General features: G+C 39.9%; 1 long non-coding RNA gene across 1 annotated transcript in view; it reads left to right on the top strand.

Annotated features, from left to right (window-relative positions):
• The first annotated feature begins 624 nt into the window (after nt 1-624).
• The window catches only part of LOC109445814 (uncharacterized), a 58,962-nt gene continuing 37,560 nt past the window's right edge, over nt 625-22,026 (top strand). The window contains exons 1-3 of the long non-coding RNA XR_012494080.1: nt 625-709; nt 10,437-10,711; nt 19,737-19,860. This is a non-coding gene — a long non-coding RNA (uncharacterized LOC109445814). The remainder of the gene's footprint in view (nt 710-10,436; nt 10,712-19,736; nt 19,861-22,026) is intronic.

The following is a 22,026-nucleotide window of genomic DNA, read 5'->3' on the forward strand; positions in this document are numbered from 1 at the left end:
TTTGTACTTGAGAGGAGCTTCAGGGTGCTTATCTGTGTAAGGAGTAGGTGGTCTGGGAAGTCTGGATCCTCAGATAAAGATCTGTGATTTGCTTTCTTGCACCCTTCCAGATTCAGTGGTATCTGCGCATACCCTCCGAGTTTCTTAGCATCCCCAGCTGGGGAGCCTTTTCCATTTGGGTCTCATTTCCCCACCTCCCTTCCTGCCTCCTTCTGGCCAAGACTGATCTCTCTCTTTGACAGCTGGACACCTGCTGCCAAGAGAAATAATCCCCATGTGTAGAGGGTGTTACCAAAGGGAACAGGGTGGAGGGAGGAGGGAATGGCTTCCTGCCAACAGCCCAGTGGGCAAGGGAAGGAGTGGGAAGGCCACAGTGGGCCCAGAGGGTGGGGCAGACATGTACAGGAAGAGGGGAGGGGGTCCAGGGCAATCTGGGGAATAACAAGGGATGGGAGACACCAGGAAACAGAGGGAATAGGGGTCAGTTTCCAACAGGAAAAGGAAGGAAGGAGGGAGTGGCTGGAGGCTGAGGAAGCACGGAGGGAGGGGAAGTGCTGGTGAAGGAGGTAGGGACGGGTGGGCGCTGGTAGCAACTTACCTTTGTACATCATTTCTCTGCTTCCACAGCATTTCCACCTGCATTATCATACCAGGAGGCTTCCTGAGACTGCCCATTTTGCTGGAAAGGAAGCTGACGCTCAAATCAGAAGTAATAATAAAGCTTATTGGGCACCAACCATGGTCCAGGTGAGGTCCCAGGTACTTTTATATGGGTAACTTGAGGCAATCCTCAAAAGCCAGTTGCAGGAGGTAGGTAGAAATAGTTATTCTTGTATAGGTGAAGAAACAGATTCCAGTTAATTCCTGTTAATTTTAGAAATACATACTGGCCAGTAGTACTTTCCAGGTGCCATACAAAGGCTGGAGGTGAATTTAGTGCAAACACTTCCCTTGGGTCAGGACTGTTCCAAAGACTTTGCACACATGCTTTCCTTACATTTTCACATCTGGGAGATAAGCACACGGTTATTTTCATCCCCTTTTTACAGCTGAAGAAACTGAGTCACAGAGAGGCAAAGCAGCAGAGGGGTAAGTTGTGAGTGCGATTTGAACCGAGACAGTCTGGTCCTAGAGTCTAAGGTTCATCTACCATGCTCTACATCAGTGAGGAAAAAGAATTGTGGCTGGGTTTTTAATTGCAAGTGACCGACTCTAAATTCTGTATACTTTCCACTAACCTAGGCTGCCTTTCAGGCTTAACGGAAGGGACAGTGTATATGTCTTACACACAGTGAAAGGGAATGGTGCTATACCACAGGCCATGCTGAGCTCGTGGATAATCAAATGAAAAGGACTTTGCCAGGCATGTAACAAGCATTAAGTAATTGATGATGATTATTCTTGACCATAGATATCCATCCAACTTTTTTTTTAAGAATGATTAATGGAAAATGTGTCAGTTTCTTTTCAAAAGAAGTATCTTATACAGTATCATCTTTGTATCTTGAATAATCAAGTTTTACTTTTGTTGAGGAAAGGGGTCAGCAGGGAGAGAGGGAGGGAGGGGAAAATTCAAAATTAGAGCTACAACAGGGCCTGTCACAATCTTATATTCTTTGCTCCAGACTATCCTCTCCTTTCTCTGCTCTGTACCCCCACCCTTCCTTCAAATTCATTTATACATTCTGTTGGACACTTGTTTTGTGTGAAGAAGTGGTCTAGTTAAATAGTTCCTGTACAGCCAGTAAGTCTAAGATTAAAATGTAACTTAATTACAAATGTATAAATATGGCAACTGATATTTACAGAGAAAATGGAAAGTGAGTTTCTAAAGAAAGCTAACTATAGGGTATGTTTACTTTCTCCCCACAACCTTCTGAACTAGTTTTAACAAAGTCAACTTCTGAAGGGTTTCCATTTATATGATTCATCTAAGACATCCTCTGTGGACCCAGGTCCTCCCAGGACCCTGCATTCCAAGCAGAAATTGGGGGACAGGAATGTTTGTGCGCGTCTGCGCTTATATTTCAAAAGCCAAATGGAATTTCATGCCTCTTTTTTTCTACCCTGAAACCTGACACTCACTTGGGCTCCCTGAAGTAATAGTCAGTGGTGTGGTTCCAAGGCAGTCCCTTTTCTACTTTCTTTCTTTTGTTTCTTAATGTCAATCAATGCATTTCTGATCATGGCAGCTAAGATGGTACCTAGTCTGGACTTCATCGAGTCTTCTTCGTTATTCTTCATCCTTTACCTGTACTGTTTCTGAACTGCCTCGGCATCCATTATGAGTCTACACTGCAAGTTGACCCATTTTTGTGAGGCATTAACTGAGTTATTCGGCATCCTCTGGAGGGTCTTTCATAGAGCAAAAGTTCTTAATTTTGATGAAGCCCAAATGATTAATTTGTTTCTTTTATGGCTCATGCTTTTGGTGTTGTGTTCAAGAACTCTTCTCCAGCCCTAAGTCCTGAAGATTTTCTCCTGTGATTTTTTTCCTAAAAGTTTTATCTTCACATTTAAATCTATGATCATTCTTTTTTTAAGTTCATTTTTCAGTTCATCATCTGTGAGGCTTAGGTCAAAGCTTCAGTTTTGCATGTAGACAGCCAATTGCTCCAGCATATGTTTTAAAAAGACTATCCTGCCTCCATTTGAATTACTTTTGTACCTTTGTCAAAAATCAGTTGGCAGAATATGCATCTAGAATAGCCATACCTTTTGGTAGAGTAACCTTTTATCATTATGTAATGTCCCTCTCTATCCCTGGTCATTTTCTTTGTTCCAAAGTCTATGTCATCTTTCTTGTAGCTGAACCATCTTAAACAACACACACACACACTCTAGTAAAAAAAATATGGGTTTCAAGTGATAGAAATGAATGTCATTAGCAGTTACATAGCCTTGGGAAGGTAGTCAGATTGTCGCAAGTATACAGAAAGTTTGAAAGTAAAAACATAGAAAAATACATACCATCTCAACACTAACCTAAAGGAGACCTTGAAGCAAAAGACATTACTAGATACAAAAAAGAACACTTTATAAAAATAAAAGGTTCATTTCACTTGGAAAAATATAGTAGAAACTTTAAGTGTATTTAATCATAGAATATCAAAAAAATAAAGCGAAACTTGTCAGAACTAGAAGGAGAAATAGATTCATCCACAATCACAGCTAGAAATTTTAACATCTCTCATAGTAATTGATAGACAAAGACCAAAATAAATCAGCGAGGTATGGAATATTTCAACATAATGAGCAAACATCATACATAGGCTACAGTACATCAAAACCAAAGGACATACTTTCTTTTCAATGGTACATGGAACATTTACTACTCACTGAGCTATAAAGCATGGCTCACAAATTTGAAAGAATTCAAATTATCCACAGAATGTTTTCTGACCACAGCAGAATTAAGGTAGACATTTCAAGATACTGAAAATTATCCATGGGTGAAATTTAAAAAACTCAGTTTGAAAATTATAAAATGTTTCAAATTAAATGATAATATATGGAATGTCTACCTGCCCTCATTTGTTCCCTGGATGTTTCTCTACTGACTTGCAAAATCTTAAACCCAGGAGAGAACTGGGCCAGCTAGATCCAGAGAACAGATCTGCATGAAGACCTTCTGCTCAGAATGTCCAGCAGGGAACAGAGAGGGCTGGTGGAACTGCAGTAAGGCCTCAGGGCCCTTGGGAGCTCTGAGAACATTTCCACTGCGAAAAGGTCTCCTCCTCACCCTTCTCTCTAAGGAAAGAAGAAAAAAAAAAAGCATTGAATGCATAGAGAAGAAACAAAAGTTAGAGTCTTACTTTATAAAAGGAGAAAAGGCCAAAAATTAATGGTTAAATATCTATCAAAAAGGTTGGCAAAAGAACAGCAAATTAAATCCAAAGAAAGTAGAGGGAAGGAAATAATAAAGATAAGAGCAGAAATTAATGAAATAAAAAAATAAACATTCAAAAGAAAATAATCAGCAAAACCGAAATTTGTTTCCTTGAAAAGACTAATAAAATTGATAACCCCCAGAAAAAAAAAATAATTAAAAGAAAAGAAAAGAGAACCACAAATAACTAGTACAAACAAGAGGACAGACATTAAAGAGATAATTATAGGTTATGATAAACATTTTTTATGAATAAACTTGCCAAATGAGATAAAATGGATAAATTCCTAGAAAAACACAAGATAGAAACATTTAAATAATTCATATCTATTAAAAACAGTAAATCCATAATTTAAATCTTTCTATGAAAAAAATCCTGGCCCAGATGGTTTCACTGATGAATTCTTCCAAATATTTAAGGAAGAAATAACATTAATCTCAGATTAACTTTCTCAGAGACTAGAAGCAAAAGTGAGACTTCTCAACTTTCACTGGGACACCAAATCTGGATACCTGACAAGGATATTACAAGGAAGGATGCAATCTTTCTCATGAATATTCATGACATTTTAAACAAAATACTGTGTGCCAAAAAAATATATACACATTTTAGGAAAGGGAAAAACTATTCAAACGTATTAAAATTACGCTGATGGTAACCACTTTGAGCACTTCTTGTAACTGTAGAAGTCAAATGTGACTTGTATTTATCTTTTGTTATCAGTATATATTGAGTATTACAATTTTAATGCAGCTTTTTCCTTTCTCAAAATGCGTATACTTTTTTTGGCACCTTCTGTACATATTAATATAAACAAGATAAACAAAAACAGTATATGTCATGACAAATCCAGGTTTTTTCCACAACAAAGCACAGTTGATTTAACATTAGAAAATCACCAGTATAATTCAGTACCTTAATAGAAAAGAGAAATTAGGTAATCATATTGATAGATGTAGAAAAATATTTGATAAAATTCAATACTTATACGTGACTTAAAGGGATCATGGATTAGGAAATACAAATTGGTAGTTACAAAATAGTCATGAGGATGTGAAATACAGCATGGGGAATATAGTCAATAATATTGTAAAAACTATGCGTAGTGTCAGATGGGCACTAGACTTATTGGGGAGATCACTTCATAGATTATATAAATGCCTAACCACTATGCTGCACAACTGAAACTATTATAAAATAATATGAATGTCAGCTCTAATTAAAAAAATATATAGTTATTGGATGTAAATTACAGCATAAGGAATATAGTTAGTAGTATTTTAATAGCTACCGTATGTATGGTGTCAGATGGGTCGTAGACTTATTGGGGTTATCACTTTGTGAGGTGTGTAAATGTCTAATTACTATGTTGTTTTGTACACCTGAAACTAAAAAAAAAAAAGGAAGACATTACCTTATTCACATATGAATATGACATGATTGTGTACCTAGGCAATCCAAAACAATTGACAAATAATACATTAGAATCAGTGATTTAAGCAAAACTAAAGAGTACTATGAGGAGAAATTAAGATCTAAATAAAGAGAAATACACTATGGTTTCTCTCTCAATTGATTTATAGATTCCCTGCAATCTTAATCAAAATCCAGTAGCTTTTGTTGGAAATTATCAAGTTGATTTTAAAATTTTTTACAGAAAAGCAAAAGCTTCCCAATTACAATGGTAATCTTGAGGAGGAAGAGCAAGTTTGGACCTCACATACTACTGGATGTTAAGAGATCAATAGCTATAGTAATTAAAACAGCATGGTATCATTGGCACAAGACTAGACAAATAAATGGAGCAAAACAAAGTCCAGATAGAGAACTAAATGTATATAAACACATGATTTATGACAAAAGGAATATAGTAAAGCAGTGAAGACCTGATGATGATCTTTTCAATAAAATGTCTGGTCAAGTGGAAAATGATAACGACCCCCGTCTCACACGATACTCAAAATATTAATCCAACAAGGACTGTGAATCTCAATTTAAAAGAAAAACTAGAACCATAGAGTTTCTGGAAGATAATGTATATCTTCATGATATTGGGGCTAGACAAAGATTTCTGCAACGGGATGTAAAATCACTAAACATACTGGAATTGGTTGATAAAATGCAATATATTAAAATTAAGAACTTACGCCTTTTAAAGGGCACAGTTCTGGGAGTAAAGAAGCAAACCACTCAGTGGAGATGTTTTATTTACTTGTAATCAACAAAGAACTCCTATCCACTTTTCCTAATCAATTGTTTAAAAAGGCCGACAAACCATATGGGCAGAGGACCTCAATAGACATTTCTCCAAAGAGGACATACAGATGGCCAATAGACATGAAAAGATGCTTAACATCATTAATAATCAGGAAAATGCAAATTAAAACCACAAGGAGATATCACCTCATATCTGTCAAAATGACCACCACCAATAAATCAACAAACAAGTATTGGTGAGGATGTGGAGAAAAGGGAACCCTCATGCACTGTTGGTGGGATTGCAAATTGGCGCAGCCACTATGGAAAACAGTATGGAAGTTCCTCAAAAAATTAAAAACAGAACTACCATATGGCCCAGCAATTCTACTTCTGAGTATTTATCTAAAGAAATCCAAAACACTAATTTGAAAAGATATATGCACCCCTATATTCATTGCAACATTATTTACAATAGCCAAGATACAGAAGCAACCTAAGCATCCATCAGTAGATGAATGGGTAAAGAAGATGTACACATATGCAATGGAATATTACTCAATCATACAAAAGAATGAAATCTTGCCATTTGTGACAACATGGATGGACCTAGAGGGGATCATGTAAGTGAAATAAGTCAGTCAGAGAAACACAAATACCATATGATCCCACTTATATATAGAATCTGAAAAATAAAAATAAATGAACAAACAAAACAGAAACAAACTCATAGATACAGAGAACAAATTGGTGGTTGCCAGATGGGAGAGGAGTTGGGGGGAAGGGGGCAAAGGGGGAGGAATTAAAATGTACAAATTGCCAGTTATTAAAAAAGACAAACCAATTTAAAAATGAAAAAGTGAATGAAGCATTTTACATCTGAATGATCAATAAACACATGGAAAGGTGCTTAAGGTCATCAGGAGAAGGCAAATTAAAACCACAATCTGATACCGTTACAAACTAACTAGAACAACAGTTTTAAATGTTGATGAAGGTGTGGTACCCCACTGATACTCATATACTGCTGGTAGGAGTGTAAACTGGTACAACACGTGGGGAAACTGAACATTTGTATAACCTTTGACCCAGCAATTCTACTTCCAGGTATGTACCCAAAATAAATGTTTACATCTGTTCACCAAAAATACCTGCAGAAGAGTTGATGCCACATGACATACCAGTGGAGAATTTTGCCTAAAATATTTGATCCGAATCTAATCAAGCTTTTAAACCTAACTTCCAGTTTATAGTAAATGCAGATGAAAGAAACCATGGTACTACAAGAATATACTCAGATAAATCCAGAATATTGAATGGTGTACAAAAGGGCCTGAACTCTTTGAAAAGTTACTATATTACCAATGAGAAAACATAACAAAACAAAGATGAGCCAAAAAATAAAACATAAAAAATGCAACACATAAATCAGGACTGGATGTTCGTTGAGAAAAAAATCTATACATGACCATCTCGTGACAGCTGGGGAAATTTGAAGGCTAGATGTCAGAGGTTATTGTGAAGTTATCATTATTTGTCATTAGGTGAAATGATATGGAGGCATATTGTCCACCTCAGGAGGTACATGCTGTGTATATAGTGGGAAGTCTTATGATGTCTGTAACTTATCTTCAAATATTTAACAAAAATAAGTATAGGTAGATGATAGGTGAATGAATGTCAATGTAGATTTATATATCATGAGAAATAAGAAAATGTGGCAATAGGGTAACAAGTTGTTCCATTGTGGCAGTGGATGTTTTGGTGTTTATTATGACACTCTTTCAACTTGTCTCTATATTTAAAATTTCAATAACAAATTCCTGGAATATATTCTTTAAATGGAATTTTACACCTAGGCTTTTTCAGAAGAGCAACTGAGTTCTACTCTACTTTAAGAAAATAGAAACTAGAAATCCTAAAATACACGTTATGGATGTAGTTTATGTAAGAGATAATGTTGGAACTCCAATTAGAGAACTTAAAGACAAAGAAAATGCCTTGGCTCTACATCAAAAGTCTGGCTCATGAATGTACATTGATATGTTTTAGGTTAAAATAAAATGCTTAATGTATGTATACATCACCTTTTAATGATTTCCAGCTTTAGCCATGTTTTTCCAATGAGCCAACCAACTACTTGTGCCAATTAATGCCAGATAAGAGGGTGTCCTCTAAATATTTCATGTATGGGAAGAATGTATCACCCAGCTAATAGCTGGTTCAGTGATTCTAACTGGAATAACCATCTGTTCATGCTGTTGGACCTTCCAAGAGAAAATAGGATGAGTGAAGAGTATCCCGGGGTTCTAGGGACCCAGAGGCAACGCAATAATCTCACAACCTGGGCTATTCACCATCATGTTGCATATGGCCCCCTAGGATGCTAGGACGGTCTTCTCTTGTCCTATTTTCTTTTGGAAGGCCCAACAGCACTAATGGATGATTATTCCACTCAAAGGAATGTCAGGTTAAATTCTGAAGATGTAGGACGTTGGGAAAGTCACTTAACCAACATAAGCCCAGTTTTTTTCACATGAAAGGTCAAACCTACTTCATAGAATTTTTGTAGGAGTGAAATGTGACAATGTCTCTATAGCAACACAGATGCACAGATGCAGGTATACAACAAATGAATTAATTGTTGGTTGTATTTTGTGTAGGAAGGTCTGGCAGGAGGAAGAGGGTAATGATGTATCAGCCAAGGTTGTACTGGTTGCTGAAGGCATATAGGAAATGGAGTTTCTGCTTTCTCAGAAAGTTCTAGAGGAGGGAAATAGGGTACATTTGCCAAATGTGATTAAAATAACCTGATTCTCATAAATTGGTTGCGCAGAGGTGCTCAATAAATATTGGGTGATTAAATGGGCAAACAGATGAATCAACAATATATTACTCCATGACTCTTACAAGGAGGGCAGAGAGGTAGGACTGATTTCTGCCCTTCCTTATCTACACCTTAGGCTGCAAGTTGCCCTCTCTTCCTTTTTCCTCTTGCCACTGCCCTTAAATTCATTACTAATTGATTTGCTGCAGTGACTTGCTGAGGCTAGAAAAAGGTGGGACCCTGGACCTCTACCTGTCTAAGAAATCCTGGCCAGTGAGCTAGCTTCATTTACAGCAGTGGTTCTCAATCCTGGCTGCACTTTAGAATGACCTGAGGCTCAGTCCCCAACCTCGACAAATTAGAATCCCTGGAACTGAAATCCAGATATTGGTGTTTTTCAAGAACTCACCAAGTGATTCTGTTATGTAGTAAAGTTGAGAACCATTGGCAAATAGTAATATGGACAGCTCTAAAATATCTCATTGTTGAGTGCAAAAAACATGGAAATCAATTTATAGTACAGTACCATTTAAGGATATTAAATTTTAACATGCACCCAGAACAAAGCTATGAGGTTTTCAAAGATACACAAAAATCTAAGGACATATACGAAATCCCAGGAATGAGGAGAAAGGAAGAGAGTAGGAGTGAGATTGGAGAATAAACGGTAAAATATAAAATTAATCAAGAGAAGCCTTAGCCAGATCTAAAGTCATCCAGTAAGGGGTGTGGCCTCCAAATGCCCAATCACAATAGTTAATGTGAACAGAGCACTTACGTGCACTAGACGCAGTGGATTTGATTTACACACCTCTCTTCTGTTCATCCTCAAAACAATTATGAGGTAGATACTATTTAGAGTAATTTTACAGATGAGAAAAGTGAGGTTTAAAGTTTAAGAATATTAACTAAGTTCATACAACTACCGTGTTTCCCCCAAAATAAGACCTAACCGGAAAATAAGCCCTAGTATGATTTTTCAGGATGACATCCCCTGAACATAAGCCCTAATGCATCTTTTGGAGCAAAAATTAATATAAGACCTGGTCTTATTTTGGGGGGAACATGGTAGTAAGTGGCAGAGTTGGGAATAAACCCCATCTATCTGACCAGAAGTAAAGTTCTCCTTGCTTCATTCATGGCCTTACTTGGCCATGAGCATCTTCTTGAGCATCTTCTAGAAGGGAATCCTTCTTCTCCCATCTTCCCACTTCATCCCACCCCTTGCCAAGGATGGCAATCAGAATGAGCATTCAATGCCCTGTGCCACAAGGAGAAGAAAGAGCCCCACACACTATCTTCCTGACCAGGAAATATCAAAGACTAGCCTCAGTTTCCTCATAAGGGCCAGCAATGTTTGTTGGGTTCAAGGAATAGAAAGAAGCCTCACATGATGGAATAGAGAAAAAAGGATGGTGGGGCCAAAATGGGGGAGAAGGGAGCTCAGAGCTCTTTTAATATATTTGATTTATTGTAATTTAATATATTTAATAACACTAGGTATTTCCTTTCCTTTACCGCAGACTCAGCTTGTGGAAGACTTTTGTGTAATTTCACATCCACTGCTCTCAACACCTATCTCTGAGGACACAATCATCCCAGCAATCTTAGGACCCTTAGAAATTAATTATAATAATAATGTATTCATTGAGTCAGGCACAAATATTAGTCTCCATTTTCCTCAGAGAAAACTGATGCACAGAAGGGCAACTTGAGCAAGATTTCTCAGCTAGAAAAAGATGACGGAGGAGAAACAGGAAGTGCATTCTACTGCCATCTGGGTTGGCGCCCTCTAGAGGTGAGTTGAGTCTCTGACAGCCCTTTTCCCCTCCCTAGTGAGTGTCCAAGTTTCGAGGTAGACTTCTTTATCCCAGAAGCCAGCCCTCCACCAGGCTGCACTCTACACTTGTGGTGCATTCCTAGAGGAGAGAACAGAGAAGGCTGGCCTTTTTTTTTTGGATGCCATGTGCAGCTGCCTCTGGGGGAAAAATCTGGAAGAACTGGAAACCTCTCTTCTATGTATTTAAAAATATCTCCCCTGCTTCCCTAACACAGTATCTGAAGTCATCCCATTTTTTATGGAATTAAAAGCTTTTGTGAAAATATAAGTCTCTAATCTAAGGGGGTGTGAAAAGAATAAGGACGGTTTCTCAAACGTTACTGTGTGTAAAACTCAAATTGAAAATTTACTGTAAATACAGATTCTTGGGTCCCAGCAGCAGAGATTCTGATTCAACAGGTACAAAGTAGGGCCCGGAAATCTGAAATTTTAACAATACTTCCGGTTCTGGTGACAAGTTCCCCGAACCTCATTTTGAGAAACACTATGTTAATGTGAAGTCTTCGGCTTTCATTAATTGGACTCCTGGCCCAGACGTCAGCTCAGTCTATGCTGACCGCTTCTCTAATGAGGCAGGGAGGGGAGCTGCTTCTCCTCTGGCTTGGTCTCCCTGCAGTTCAGAGCTGTGTTCTGAGCTCACGGCTGAGAATGAGCACTCAGGGCGCTAACTCTGAACTCAAACTCAGCCCTACGTCCCAGACTAAGTCCCGGGCTCTGCCTAGACCCACATGACAAGTGATATTTCAAGACCTCGCGCAGTAGTTCTCAGCTTCATGGGCTCAGCCAAGAAGTAAAGGTGCATGGAGAAATGTGGTATTATGAATTGTGCTGATGCTGCGTTTAAATGTATTCTTCTCTTTCCAAAGGCTTGGATGGTATTACAACAGAGTGTCGCATGAGGGCGCTCTAGCAAATCAACAAGAGCAAAGGTCATAGGAAGTGGGGAGGAGGGGGTTGCATTAATGAACAGATTTCACCTTTTAGTCTGATTGAGCCTCCTTAGCCTGAGAAAGATACACAGAGCTTCCAACTCTGTGTGCATGGCTGTTCATGGTGTGTGTGTGTGTGTGTGTGTGTGTGTGTGTGTGTGTTGCACACATGAAGGGGGGCAAAGAGTAGTGAGGGGTAGAAATTGATGAGAGACCAAAGGAAGAGAAAATTAAAATAATGAACCTTCACAGGTCACCTTCTTTGTAATTTGAGAGACCATTTTTTGCACTGTCATCAAAATGCCCCTCCCCCCCATCCCTTCCATTCAAGGGAAAAAAATCCCATTTCCCACAGAGTCCGTTAGTGGGAGGCAACACATGGAAAAATGTGCCGGAAGAAAATGCAAACAGAAGAAGGCTTGTCAGCGCAGGTGCATCTCTTTGAGTCTGCTTTTGCTGGAATCATGTGGGCCCTGCCTGGCCATCAGCCCTCGCAGGCTGACGACAGGAGACCTGGGCTCTCTCTGGCAGCTGTCCATGTGAGGCTCATGCCACACAAAAAGGAGCTCCAGTTACACATTAGTCACAAAAATAACAATGATCAAAGGGAGCAAAAGGCGTGAAACGGCTTCATTTTCTCAATTTAATTACAGGACTGGAGGACACATTTAGATCTGAAAGGAGCCTGATTTTTAACTTGTTATAAAATAGTTGAATAAAGTACTAGTTATTATTTTTATTTCCCACGTTCCCAGCTTTTTCTCCTCTAACCTTCCCTCTCCATCTTCAATGCAAACTTTTAATGGGCCCTTTTCAGTCCCTTCCCATAGACCCATGATGATAAGAAACAGATGAAAAACCACATTTGCCCCCTTTTCACCAGGGAAGGCCAACTCCAGAGGGTCCAATTAGAGCCCATAGTTAAAGCCTCTTGGACTGTCCTGGGCCCCCTGAAAGGAATGACATTAGGTGAGTGATGAGGGGACCTCCCTCTCTGGGTAAGTGCAGTGAGTGGTCTCATTGTGAAGGCATTTGGTCATCTGAAAAAAGGGTCCGATGGCTGCTGGATCAGATAACAATGCTCCAAATGCTTTCGTGGTTACAAGTTGTTTTCCTGGGCAGTGGAAGATGTGGGTCAAAGCTGCGTCCCAGGCACATGTGATTGGCTTCCCCTCACCCCGCTGTCTTGAACACACACACATACACATGCGCACACACATGGACCTTCCTGCCCCCAAGCCAGGCCTTGAGCTTTGAAAGGCTGGCTGAAAAATATTGACCAGGGGATGGGTGGTCATCTTAGAGGTTTATACTTATGAAAGTATAAACAAAGTATAATGAAGTTGTTGTGCTGTGAGGATAAGACCACCAGGTTATTGGGGTGAGGGACAATGATGAGACAGTTCTTTTGGGGTCTTTCATTGTACATAAAGGATTTGGTTGGGACCACATAGTGGGCAAAATTGTCTAAAGCTGGGGTTGGCAGCATAGAGGCAGCGAAGGGCTGGAAGTCAGGGGTGCAGTTTCTGGACCAGTTCTGCCACTGACTAGCGGTGTGAATTTGGGAGGGGTACCCCTCTGGGGTTCATAATCTGCCTCTGTGCTAGGGGATTTCTCTCTCTGGACTTTTGATCTCCAAGCCTGTGAGTCCAAGCTTCTCTGAGGCTCAAACATCTGTGTGCCCCATTTTTAGGAGGCCTCTACTCTTTCTACGTACATTGCTTTGGGATTTGTTTGAAATTTTACATATTCTCCACAAGGTTTAACTTTAATGCAAGTGAGTCTTTTTCCTACCTCTCTGGAATTAACCTACAATGTAGATTACAGGCAGGAAGTAGATGGAGCAGATAAGCATGGAAGGTCTGACTTCTCTTTCTCTTCCTCTTTTCTTTGGACTTTTTTGTCCATATTAAAGCCCAACTCTGGTTTTCTTTCTTCACATTCCTATTTACAGGCTACATAGGACAAAGGTCTCTCAGCAGATCTTACTTGGTCTCTCCTCATTTAAAATTTGAATGAGTTCTTCCTTGCGAAATGGATTCACCTTTTATCTTTTTTTTTTTTTTAATGTGATTAAGGTGAAAAGCAATAAGGACAGAATCAGTACAACTAAGCAAAATTTCATTGATATCTTTTCTTAAACAAATATAACAGGTTTATTTACAAATTATGTATGTATAGAGGCCACATAGCAGCAAATTCAATGCTGATTTCACATTGATGTTGAAATGTACATACTCAGCACTGATAAAAAGTCATACACAAAGTAACTTATATTTCATGTAACATAACTGGCAACAGAAATAATCACATATGAAGGCCTGTGATTAGCGTTGGCAAAGAAGGACGCAGACTATGTATAGGGAAGGGAGGGTGGAAAGAATTTTCACTTTGGAATTCCTTCTCTTTGGACTATGTAGGATGCTAATCTTAAAGCTGGATACACAGGGTTTTTGTTTAAATCAATGTAATGTTTATTAAATAAAGGGTTTTTATAAACTAAATTTAATATTTATTTTTCCAAAAAAAGGGCCAAAGAGTAGAAGAGAAGTTTTAATTTTTTAATTTCCAGAATGACTCCTGGTTTAATACAATGGTGCTTTGTATTAAAGCACCGTTACAATCACTGGGGAACTTGTTTAAGTGTTGATTCTCAGACCCCACCCCTCAGAGTGTTTGACTCTATCAGCTGAATTGGGTGCAGAAATCTGCGTTTTAACTGGCATTCCACAGTGATTCATATACTTCTGGTCCAGGGAGATTGCACTTTTAAAAAAGCTGGTCTCATATTTATTCAATTTTGTCTAGTTAGAATTTTTTTTTTGCTATTTTATACACTGAAAAGCTTAGGTGTATTGTTCATATTATACTTGAACTTACTTGACAGCATTCTACAGATTGCACGACACACTAGGTAGAGGCCACGTCAAATTCTTCTTTCTGTTTCTAGAACTCTGTACCCTGCCTGTGATACAGTAGACTCTCAGGAGGTATTCGTGCATGTCACTGAACCAAAGGCCCAGCTGTGGTTTAAAATAGCCACAGCACACAGCCTCAAACTCTGAACCACAAAGCATAAACATTATCTGACCTCCACGAGGCCAGTCTTTGCGTCTTCGCACTAACTCGCACTAACATGCCCTCAGCCATAGCTGTTGTATTATCGTTTAAGTAGAATATGCACCAAGCTTGCTTATCTGTTCCCTAGCTTAAAGGAAATGACGGAGCATGGGAGGAGGTACCTCAACAGCTTTTTCTTCACTTTTCATCACCCAGGTCCCATATTCTCCTGCTAGGGGTGTTGTCTGTACTTGTCTGAAACCTACTCATCATCCAGGGTTAGCTCAGGCCTCACTGGGAAGCCCACATGAATTATTGTCACCTGCTCTTCCATGGCACTTTTGCGTTTAGCAGCTCTTCTGAACCAATCCTCACCTTGGCTGAGCAAATCTTATTGCCTTTGCTGGTTCTCCCCACTCCCACTCCCCACCTTAGAGATACTGGTGGGTGCTAGAATCCGAGTCTCCCCGTACTATTCTTTCTTCCCACGTTCCTGAGATCTGTAGTGGGAAACCACAGTGTAATGCTGAAAACCTTTAGTTTGTACTACTTAATGAGTGACTCAAACATACCCTGCCTTAGGTTCTTATTTGTTATTGTTATTTTTCATTTATATCTAATCCCGCACAACTTCCATTACATTCAACTCTAAGAAAACCTCACAAATCCATTAATCTTTCTACATCACCCCCATATCTCTAACTAGTCCAAGTTACCATCCTCTCAGGATTTTGCCCTAATTTCCTGCTCCGTATCTCAACGTCCCATCCGTATTCCACCCTGTAGCCAGAGTTTTCTCAAAATGCAAAACAATCTTCTTTCTCCCTTGTTTAAATGCTGCATGATTTCCCGTTGCTTTTAAGATAGACAGAACTTCCCAACAGAAACTGCAAGGCTCTCCTGGCATGGACCCTGCCCACTTCTCCAACCTCATCCTCCAACAAGCTCCCTTTGTTCCCTCTGCTCCAGCCACCATTGCCTTCTTTCAGTTTCCTATATTTTCCAGACTGCCTTTTGCCACAGGGTGTTTATACACACGGTTCCCTCTGTTTGATCTTCCCTCACCTCTTCATCTAAGTAACTGCTACTCACAGTACAGAACTCAGCTCAAATGCTTCCCTCACTTCCCTGGCTAGGTCAAACCTCATTCTCACAGCGGCATGGACCATCCTTCAGAATACTTAGTGCAGTTTTAATTTTACAGGTATCATTGTGTTGGCTTGATTATTACCTGTTTCTGTAATTGACTGTGAGCTTCACGAGGACTGGGGTCAAATCTGGTCCTATTCACCATGGGGTCCCAACTATTTACTCCAATGCTTGTCACAGGGTAGGCCCTCGATAAATATTTGTTGAATGGTGGATGTTTGATAGATTTATTTTACATCACTAAATATGTCATTCCCTGGGGATGTGAATGCGCATTAGATATTGCCCTGTATATCTAGGATCTCACCCTCTAGTGGGAAAAACAGACTTGAAAGCTTTTAATTTCAAGAACGTAATAGAGGGATGACCACAGAGCTTGGGATCCAAAGGAAAGAGCAAAAGAATCCACCCAAAGGAATCTATAGTGACTTCCCAGGGGATGCAATGTTTGAGCTGTGTCTCAAAAGATAAATGTGAGTTTTCCAAATGGGGAAACATCCCAAACAGAAGGAAAGTATAAGGAAATGCCTGAAGGTGTACAGCAGCTGGGTGGAGGGTATATAGAGTTCTATATACCTGTTGGTATTGGGTTGGGGTGCTGGGAAAGGGATGAGGAATGGTTGGCAGGTTGAGGTGAAAGGTCTTGCTAAGCACATTGGATTACAAGAAACAGAGTGAATGGAAGTATAAATAAAATAAACATCGCGATGTTTGCATGTTGGGAGAGTCATTCAGACTGAAGTGAGGAATCATAGGAGGGAAAGAGAAGAGTTAAGGGGAACAATGAAGAAGCAACTTCAATAGCTCAGATGAGAACAAAACAAACAAACGGGGGTCTACACAAAGCAGTGATAACAGAGAAGGGAGGTATTAAATTTGAGAGCTGTTTCAGAGGAAGAATTAACAAGACTCCATCAGTTGGATGTGGGGTTTGAGAGAGAGGGGGAAGCGTAAGATCAAATTAAGTAGACTCGTAAAATGGCAGAATGGATAACCTGCATAAAAAATACTTCTGGAAGAACAGGTTTGGAAATGAGGGAAGCAATAAATGGTTTATTTTGAACCAGGCTGAGTTTCAGTTGCCTGTGAGCCTCTAGGTAGGAATGTTCAGGGGAGGGTTGGACGATCGCAGGGCTGAACACCAGTGGGTTCTGATGACTCCCTATCTGTTACTTGATTTTATTTTCTGACATTGGTGGTGACCTATAAGAATACATCAGTACTGTGTGTCTTTAAAAACAACAGCAAAAAAACAATAGGCAGCATCTGCTCTGTGCCTGGAGCCAGATACATCATCACCAGGGCAATGAACCACTCAAACAATAGCTTAATTGAGGGAGGGTCATCATATGCTGTCTGAATAATTGAAAAGGCACCTCCAGTGTTCAAATGGAGCATTAATTTGGAATTAACTATCAACAGATGGATGCTGGCTAGGAAAGTGAGTTGAACGGAACTACTTTAAGATAATATCACCACAGTAAGGCACAGAATACACCTACAAAGGATAATTCCATCCAACTGTATGATCTACGGAAGCCACCCTCTGGTTTGGCCCGGGGGAAGCTAGCTGTCTCTCCTGGACTCCCTTTGACTCCAAACCACTCATTGACTTTTTTTCATCTATGTCATAGTTGGAGCATCTAGGTTCAAAATCTCTTGGCAAGAGACAAAGACACTAACTTCAGTTCTTGCTCTTGGTTAAACGCAGGGGCTCTAGAACCAGAGAGTTTTGGGTTCAGATCTTGGCTCTGCCACTTATTGACTGCACAATTAATTTGTTTTCTCTTTCTCAGTTTCATTTTCTGTAGAACAGCAATAATACTGGTAGCTATTTTTAGGATTATATAGTGATGAAGTGACTTGATGTGTGTGAACACCTCAGGGGAGATCCTGGCATTTTGGAGGTACACAGTAAATTTTATTTTATTATTGGATCTTCAAGTTCACAGATTGTGAACTGGGATGTTTTGATAGATAATTAGTATCTTAAAAATAAATGTAAGTGACTTTGGAGGACAGTTCCAGTTTCTCAGACTCCACGAATCCCTTCAAACTCATCCCATTCAGATATTTTTGTTCACCTCCTGGCCCCTGTATGTTTTGGATTTTACAGCCCAATTTAAGAAAGTGCTTTAGATCATGGCTTAAGGATGGGAGGGAGGATGATTTTTCTTAACTTTACACATAAGAACGATTTGTTCTACATGAGGGCAGAGTAATCATTTTGTTACCTGGTTTGATTAGAAATTGCTAAAAACATCTCATTGATTCTGAAATCCCACCACTGAAGAATACTTTCTTTGGATGAAGTGCCATGGGATTGGGGATATTCAGAGAAGCAGCAGCTAGTAAGGCCAGCTTCAGATATGAGTGGCACATTGGTGTCTAGCAATTAAGCCCCTGTGGATTTCTGACCCAGATTTAAAAACTACATTGGTGTTTGAACTTGGTAGAAGATGAGTCCCGATGCAAATTAAGTGTGGTCTTCAAATGGGCAGTCGGTGGACCGGAGCTTTTCACCATGAATCAGGCAATGTACACGATGCTTTATCACAGGAGCCCCTTTCTTCCTAAGCTACCTTGTGTTTGTCATGGTTGACCTTGGAAAAACATGAAGGTAGGTAGAAGTGACAATGAATTCCCCCGCCCCAGCATTCCCATATAACCCAAGCTGGTTTATTTCCAGGAAGCAGGAGATACAACATAAATAAATTCATGAATGAGGCTAACTGCATTCAATGGCAAAGTGAGCAGTAAGCTGCTTTTAAACACAAATTACTTAGATCACACAACTGATCAACAGCAAGAGCAGGGAGTTCTCTGAAAGCCACTCACAGCTGTTTCGATTCATTCCAGCCCCTCCCAGAAAATTCCGGGCAGAGAACATATTTCCCGGATACTGCCTGACTTGTATGGTCCTTATATTCATCTCTGGAGGAAAAGCTTGATTGCATTTTCGATGGCAAAGCTGTCACTAAGGGGCTTTAAGTTTAAACTTTCCTTGTTAAGGGACTACCTGTTTCCCACGGCTTTTGAACTTAGAAATCGATCTGGCCCTTTAAAAATCAGCCTCCTTCATCTTTTGTTTATGTGTTTGTTGCTTTGCCTTGTTGTGCTTTTGCTTTCTTATATCAACACACAACCTGGAACAAGACTGGGAAGTGGAGGAAGTATGCATTCACCATTCATCCCTTTTTTCTTTGTATGTTTTTTTTTACTCTTTTAATAGACTAACATCCAATGGACCAGATCCTTGGCTACTAATGGCCGAGCTGATTGACCTGGAGAAGTTTAGGAAAGTGACTTCTTCTTTCCTAAAGAAGGGGCCGTGTCTGTATCTGTGCCAGTGGTAAACGGGAGAGTTGTTGCTGTTGATGAGCACCAATTAACATGTCATGAATCTCTCTGCTGAACCCCTTGCTTCTGACCAGGATTAGCTAATGCATGGACCTTGATGCAGCCACTTTCTCTTCCTAAGTCCAAGGCAGACATTACTAATCAATGATACCCCTCTTTCTGACTGAGGCCAAACTCGGCCTCAGGGCTCCTTTGAACATGTCACCTAAATAGCCAATAGAATGGAGTTGTACTCAAGGTAGAACACCATTTGCCATCCCTACTCTGTAACGTTTCTGCCCCCTATCTCCCATCAGAGTAATTGTTGATGTCTATGTAGCCATTCTTCCCCTCTCATTTTAAGATGGTGAGATGAGACACACGGATAGGCAATGTTTTGTGTATAGCCAGTCCATGTGCCTGGCATTCTAAAGCTGACCTTATATATTCTTATTGAAATAAAGTTATTAATACTAAAATTGACACATGTGCTATACCTTCCACAGATTGTCACCTTTTTTGTCAGTTCTTCAAAATCCGAGAAGCTCTCTGTTGATTGTCATGCCCTGGGCCAGGAGGACCCTGGACTAGTAGAGTCAAGAATCGGTTATCCAGAGTGGAAAAAATCAGGTAAGTAAACACCCATTTTTTTTTCTGAATGAGGCTTATTTCTATCTGACGTTGCTATAGGTACAGAAAAAAGGTAATCAGAAAAATTATATTGGAGAAAGGATTTGGGGGAAAGCAGGGTTAGGAAAGCATCACATATTGTAAGAATAAAAAATCCCTCAAGTTCCCTTTGTGATATAAGCACAGTAGCAGTTATAAAGAGTATTTTAAGATTATTGTCAGATCTAAGTAAGGTAACAAGAGAGAACAAAAGAAATGTAATGGGCCTCAGATGTCTATTCTTGTCAAACTGTGCTTTTAGACCTCAACTATAAGAGGGTGACAACAAAATTTATTGTCCAAACCAGGACATGTTTGAGAGTGAAAGGGACACTATTAATAATTGCATTGGGACAACAGGTGTAAGCTAGGCCATATGGTCACTGTAACCACAGTCCTACCCATTGCAGGAACTTCCGAGTATGTGTCAGTCAGAAGGGAGCAAATGAGGAAACTATATCTGACAGAGGAACAAAGTCTATGAGCACTGTTTTCTTTTCCGTTAAGGGCCAGAGGCATAAGGGCAAACATCAGATAAAGACACAAGGAAGAATATTTAAAATTTGTAGTTTTCCTACCAAGAGGTTGTTCATTATGTATTTTTATTTCAAAGTAAGGATGAATGAGAAGAAAAAAAATCATTTCAAAATAAATGTTTACGTTCCTGGGAGAGAATACACCTTAACGAATAAAGAACCTCAATTTGTAATTTTGAAGCCAGCTGTATAGCTCTAGTAATCAGACATTTCTCTCTGGTCCAACTGAAAAGTCACATTTCTGTGTTTGGGACACTGTAGGTTGCTACAAGTATCACTTGACGACATCCACGCTGATTTCCTAGAGAAAGAAACTAACACTTTCCATGTTATTTAGTCCCACAACAATTCTGAATATTTTACAGATTTGCCATTTTACAAATATCCAAACAGAACTCAGAGATTACTTGCCCCAAGTTACCTCATTAAAGACAAACTGGGATTTGAACTCACCAGGTTTCACGTTTCCCCCACTGCCTAGGATAAAGGCATCAGACAAAACCAGCAAAGAATATTGATTGAGTGCCTACAATGTGCTAGACTATTCTGTGTGCTAGGGGTGCAGGGATGAACCCAAATCGGTGCCCTTTTGATGCTTATAGTCTAGTGGGGAAGGCAGGGAGAGAATTCCTGGCCGAGGGAACAGTACATTCAAAGGTAGTGAAGAGAAGCTCTATCGAGCAGGTTAAAGGAGCATCAAGGACAGGAATCTCACCATGGAGAAGTGAGTGAGAGCAGCTGGGAAGAGAACCAGGAGATAGTGCATGGAGTCCTGTAGCCTCCATCTGAGGACTTTCACTTCCAGGTGAGATGAGAAACAAGAGAAACAAAATAACCTTATTTATACCCACGTGAATGAAGCCTGGGAAAAAAGAGGGGGCAAAAGAGGTGGCAGGAAGACCAGGGAAGAGGGTACCACAGTCTTCCAAGCTATGATGGTGGTTTAGACAAGGGCAGCAGCAGTTGAGTGGTGAAAAGTGGATAGGGCGAGGATAAAGTCTGATGGCCAAGGGACAGGATTTGCTGACGGATTACGTGCTGGCCTTGGGACAAAAAGAGGCACCTGTCAGTGGGATCACAAATGTAAGATTGGGAGCGAGGAGAGATGAGGCTGGGAAGGTAGACAGGACTTCATTTCTCTTCAAATGGAAGGATGTGGGATGTTTACTGAAACTTTAGGTCCTAAACGATCTCCTAGGTGACCCTTTGGGTAGTTTAAGCAAAGGAGAAAAATCATTCCACTTTCCTTTTGGAAAGATCACTGTGTGACAGTGTTTGGAACACATTGGGGGGTGGGGAGAGAAGAAACAGGGAAGGCAGTTGGAAAGTTAAGTGCTGAGTTAAGAAAGGGATTACGAAGCCTTAGATCAAGACAATGGTGGGGGTGGGGGGTTGGGGTGGGTAACATGGAAAGGATACACTTGAGAAATATTTAGGGGTGGAGGTTGCCAGAGGGTAAGGGGGGCGGGGGGTGGGGGGTGGGAGATGAGGGTAAGGGGGATCGAATATATGGTGATGGAAGGAGAACTGACTCTGGGTGATGAACACACAATGGGATTTATAGATGATGTAATACAGAATTGTACACCTG

Source organism: Rhinolophus sinicus, linkage group LG02, assembly GCF_036562045.2.
Source record: "Rhinolophus sinicus isolate RSC01 linkage group LG02, ASM3656204v1, whole genome shotgun sequence".
Classification (NCBI taxonomy): Eukaryota; Metazoa; Chordata; class Mammalia; order Chiroptera; family Rhinolophidae; genus Rhinolophus; species Rhinolophus sinicus.